General features: G+C 42.1%; 1 pseudogene; it reads right to left on the bottom strand.

The window, feature by feature from the left end:
- Nucleotides 1–4,612: 4,612 nt before the first annotated feature.
- On the bottom strand, nt 4,613–4,731 carry LOC133386295 (5S ribosomal RNA; annotated as a pseudogene).
- Between the last annotated feature and the right edge of the window lie 420 nt (nt 4,732–5,151).

Here is a 5,151-nt window from a genome sequence, read left to right as displayed (position 1 = left end):
GATGACACACAACTCTATCTCTCCTTTACATCTCCAGGTGTGGTAGTAGATGTGCTAGATAAGATATTGGTAATGGACTGGATAAGAGCCAATAAACTGAAGCTGAATCCAGAGAAGACTGAGGCATTGTTAGTGGGTGGTTCCCCAGACTGGATTGAGGGGTTGTGGGCTGCTATTGATGGGCTTACACTTCCTCTGAAGGAGCAGGTACATAGATTGGGAGTACTTATGGATCCACTACTGTCACTTGAGACTCAAGTGACCTCAAAGAGGTGGTGAGGAGTGCCTTCTATCAGCTTCAGCTAGTGGCCCAGCTATGACCCTATCTGGACAGGGATAGCCTGATTTCTGTTGTCTATGCTCTGGTAATCTTTGAGTTAAATTACTGCAATGCATTATATGTCGGGCTGCCTTTGAAGACAGTTTGGAAAGTGCAGCTGGTGCAGAATTCAGCAGCCAGACTGCCCACCTGGACAAGTCAGTTTGAGCACATAACACCAATTCTAGTGCAATTGCACTGGCTACCAAATAGTTTCTGGGCTGAATTCAAAATCCTGGTTTTGACCTATAAAGCCTTATAAGGTTCAGGACTCCAAAGGATCACCCCTTCCTGTATGTACTATCCCAGACCCCACACTCAGCATTGGAGGCCCTTCTTCATGTGCTCCCTCCAAAGAAGGTGTGGTGAGTGGCAACACAAGAATGGGACTTCTCAGTGGTGGCCCTTGTTTGTGGAACACTCTTCCCAGGGTGGTACACCTGGCACTATCATTATCCATCTTTAGGCACCAGGCAAAACCATTTCTCTTCTCCCAGGCATTTGGTTCTTAACTTTGGAAGGCTTTTGCAGTGCTTCTCTTATGTAGCCTTCCTAAGAAGGGTTGCTTCACTGCCTTATAAACTGTTTTTTTAAACTCTCTCTCTCTCTATCTTTTACTTTACTTTTAATTTTTATTAATTGTAAGTTGCTTTCAGTACACATAGTTGTGTAGACAAGTGACTAACAAATTTAATAAATAAATAAATAAAAGTCATTTTTAAAAGTTAATCGTTTAAGTTAAATGGTTGGGGTTTTTTTTTACTTTTTTTCTGCACAATGGGTCCCTGCTCCCTCTAATATCATATTTTGTGCCCCCCCAAGATTCCAAATGTTTCTCTAAAAAAAATTTAAAAATTAAAAACAAGCTTTGTTAAAAACAAAACTGATTGCTCCACTGTGATCTCAACACTTTTTTTGTACCCCCCCCAAATTTGTCATTTTTAAAACACACACAAAAACCGTCACAGTTGGCTACATCCACTTTTAGAAATCAGCCTTACACACTTTGGCATTCAGCTGCTGGAGAGTTGACCATGGGTTATGTGACCCTCAGCTCAAAAAGGTTAGCCACCCCTGTGTGAAGGCACACAGCTCCTGATGGGAGAGAAACCCTACCCGGCGAACAAGAGGAACAAAGTGGGTGCTTTCTTTTCAGCCACTAGTTCCTATTTTAATATCTTATTATGGTTTGAGAATGGGGGCAGGAAGGGATATTTAGATATTAAGTTACAATTAGATTTCACACAATAGTTGGTGCTGACCAAAAACCTTGTCCCAACCAGCTCCTTTGCTTTTGAGAAAGTAGGGGGTGGTCACAAAAGACTTTTGTGGCAGATGCATGTTGCGTCCCCCATTGGCTCTAGAAAATAATGACACAACAGTGGTTTGGATGGGTGAAAATCAGGCCATAATTGTATTGATTGCAGCAAGCAAACAGGATTGGCATGGCAGTAGGGCAAGATCCTTTATTCCCTCAGACCCTGGCAAGCAGCTGTGGGAAGCACCCATGGGAATTGGCCAACATTAGGACCCCAGTGATAGGGCAAGCCAGGACACCTGGGCTCCTGCCAGAGAACCAACAGGAGAGGGCGCACGCTGTATGAGACCTGGCCCCAGCTGAGCTAGGGGTGTTGCTCATAAATCTCCCCCACTGGACCCCTTATGTGGACCCCACTGGTCCACTTTTGTCTTTGATCCTGCCCAATGCCATTTCTGCTAAAAGCTGTGACAGACAAAGATTGAACACTGACAGTGTCAAGCAAACACTGAGGGATAGGTGAAAAAACCTGCTCAGTCGGAGGCAGATGTGATTGAAAGGAAAAATTCTTATCTGGCCCTGTCAAGCAGCAATCCAATAAGTTCTGTGAAGTGCTAAAACTGAGTGAGGGCAGGCAGAGAAGCCAGCTCAAGGAATAAAAAGCCCACATTATCTCCTCTTGCAAGGCTGCCCAAGAGTTTGGGTGGCCTTTCAAGAGTCAGACGTGGATGGGAGAGTGCTACCCCCACCAGTGCCCGGAAGAGGTGTGTGCCGCCCCACAAATGGTGCTTCGCTATTACCAGTGCGGGGCTGGTGCTTACTGTCATTTTCATGATAACTTTAATGAGTTCTCAATTTTCTTTTCCTGGTGCCTACTTTTACACTTTTAACAATAGCTTGATGTTCAGAGATTTGATTGCCTTCTCACAGATGAGCCTGCCCTTTCAGTACAATATTCTTCAGGGGCTCTCTTGGATGTTCTGCCAATTCCTGAGTTGTGTTTGGGTAGGGAAAGTCTGTTAAAAGTATCAGGAGCAGGCCAGGCTTCCCCCCCCCCCCGATAAATTGACAACTCCAATGATAATAGCAACGCATGTACTAGAGGAAAAGTAATCTCCTGTATGGAATCATGGGTCAATTTAAATGTTATTCTTAGCAGAGAATGAGAAAAATGCAATTGTGTTTGAGCCATTCTTTTTAATTAAAAACATATTTTAACTGGGGAATCTTTGCAAGCAGGATAGACTAATGCCCCCAGCACCCTTTTATTGATACATGCTATATAATCTTTTATTCTATTTTATCTTGAAACTCTAGTAAGGAAGCATATAACCAGCAGCTATGCCTAACATTGCCACTTGACATGACTTGTACATGATATGAAAGTGTTATTAATTTTTATTTTATTTTATTTAAAACAAATAACAAAATTCAGCCTGAGCTGTAGAATTCCTTAGCAAATCCAAAAGCTGTAGCTATACGTGTCTAAAAACACTCTTCAAAAATAAGCTTATGGCTTTGCAAAGGGATGATCTGACTCTCAATGTTTCTGGTTGTCAGCCAAGTCAGGCTGGAGTATCGGTCACCAGTCTAGTCTTTAAGGGCACGCACAGGAGGCTCATCCCCAGATTAGAAATAGAAATAGCCATAATTCTTTCAAAAACAATGCTAAATCCTTTCCAGAGCTGAATAGAAAAGCAAAACCTGCAGTCAATCATACAGGTCCTCACTCCATGGGATCAAGGCAACCAAAGCTAAATTGACATCTCAGATTTATACTATGAAAGCCTGAACAGATTGGAAAATAACCTTGGCAACTGATCAGTAGCTCCACAACCTGAAATCAGAGGACAGTATCAGTGTAGCGATGAGTCCTAATAAGTGCTGTAAAGTGCTTCAATATGTGTAAAACAGCTTTATGGTTCCTAGGCAGGCATTATCAGAAGGCTCATAAAATTCCATATCAAAATACTCATAACTAGTGTTGGAACTTGTTCTCCAATTTCCCAAAAGTTTTCTTCCTATGAAGAAGAGCTTTCTATTTTTCTGCATCATTTCAGTTGGTAAAGGACTTTTTAAAGTTATCGCGAGGTGGCCAAGGGTGGGGTTTCTCTTTCTGGTAAACATTTCCCTAACATTCTACAGCCTTCTTGGTTGCCTGCTCTTGATCTGAAAAATCCCCCTGGGATGAGTTATCTCATGACATGTATGAAGCTGGGAAGGCTGGCAACCAAGTGCCTGAGATCACTGCACTTAACTGGTTTTACTTTAAAGGGAAGTTCTTCCTTTCACATAAAACAAAAATCTGCACTGATCTCTTTAAATACAAAAAAACTTCATTCACCAATATAGATATACATATTGATATTGATAAACAACTGTCAGGTGCACAGTAGGCAGCCTTCACACATCTTCCCACCTTCCCATGCTTACGTGAAAGCCCAGCCAAGGACATCAAGGGTTATTTTAGGACAGGTGAGCACCTAGGAAAGCTGAAGAGTGCAGACCACTGGAGAGATGGAAGAAAGGACATTTGCAAACACCCCATGGCCACCTTAAAAATAAAGTGGCCACAAAAAGTTACACACACACACTCCCCTATGAGAATTTCACTGTGCTTTTCACTCCTCTTTGATAATTTTCAGATTCAATTTTTGTCATAACACTAGTTATAACATGAAACTGAGGATGCTGATTTTCTAATTATGTCAGACATCTAAGGAGCCTTTGAGCCAAATATATTTTCCTTATAACAAAGTGTTAATTGCAAAGTGCATTGCTGCTTCCCCCCCCCCAGCTTTCTACATCCTGAAATTTTATGCTGTAAAATATAAGGCAAGCTCTCATAAGGTAGTTTACAATGAAACTATTAAAAACCAAATAATTAATCACACACATAAAAACACTGCATTAGATAAAATCATATGGGGGACAGCAATAAAATCAATAAAAAATCTTATATATATATATATATATATTCGTAGGGTTTTTATGGCAAGAGGTATTCAGAGGTGGTTTACCATTGCTTTCCTCTAAGCCTACAGCACCTGGTATTCCCAGGTGGTCTCCAAACCAAGTACTAACCAGGCCTGACCCTGCTTAGCTTTCAAGATCAGATGAGATCAGGTGTGTTCCATGTAGTATGACCATAGGTTAATAAAAACCTTAACAAATCAAAAAACTATTTAGGGACTGCTTAGGGGTGGGGTGGGACCACTGCCAGGTCACAGCCTGATCTAAGGTGGGTCTCAGCAGCAGCACTACCACCATACAGATATGCAGAGGAAGGAAGGAAGGAAGGAAGGAAGGAAGGAAGGAAGGAAGGAAGGAAGGAAGGAAGGAAGGAAGGAAGGAAGGAAGGAAGGAAGGAAGGAAGGAAGGAAGGAAGGAAGAAAGGAAGAGGTCTCCAAATGGTGAGTTCCAGGTCTGGAAAGGTTTAAGACTACTGACTTAAAGACTGCAAGAAAGGGGAACAAGTGGAGTTGCTGAGAGAGGAAATTCAACAAGTGTGGGGCCACCACTGAAAAGTGAATGCTCCACACCTGTAGAACTTTGTGCCAAATGAAGTCTACCT

Source organism: Rhineura floridana, chromosome 5 (genome assembly GCF_030035675.1).
Source record: "Rhineura floridana isolate rRhiFlo1 chromosome 5, rRhiFlo1.hap2, whole genome shotgun sequence".
NCBI lineage: Eukaryota > Metazoa > Chordata > Lepidosauria > Squamata > Rhineuridae > Rhineura > Rhineura floridana.
The sequence above is the reverse complement of the archived record's forward strand: the minus strand, read 5'-3'. Positions and strand labels throughout refer to the sequence as shown.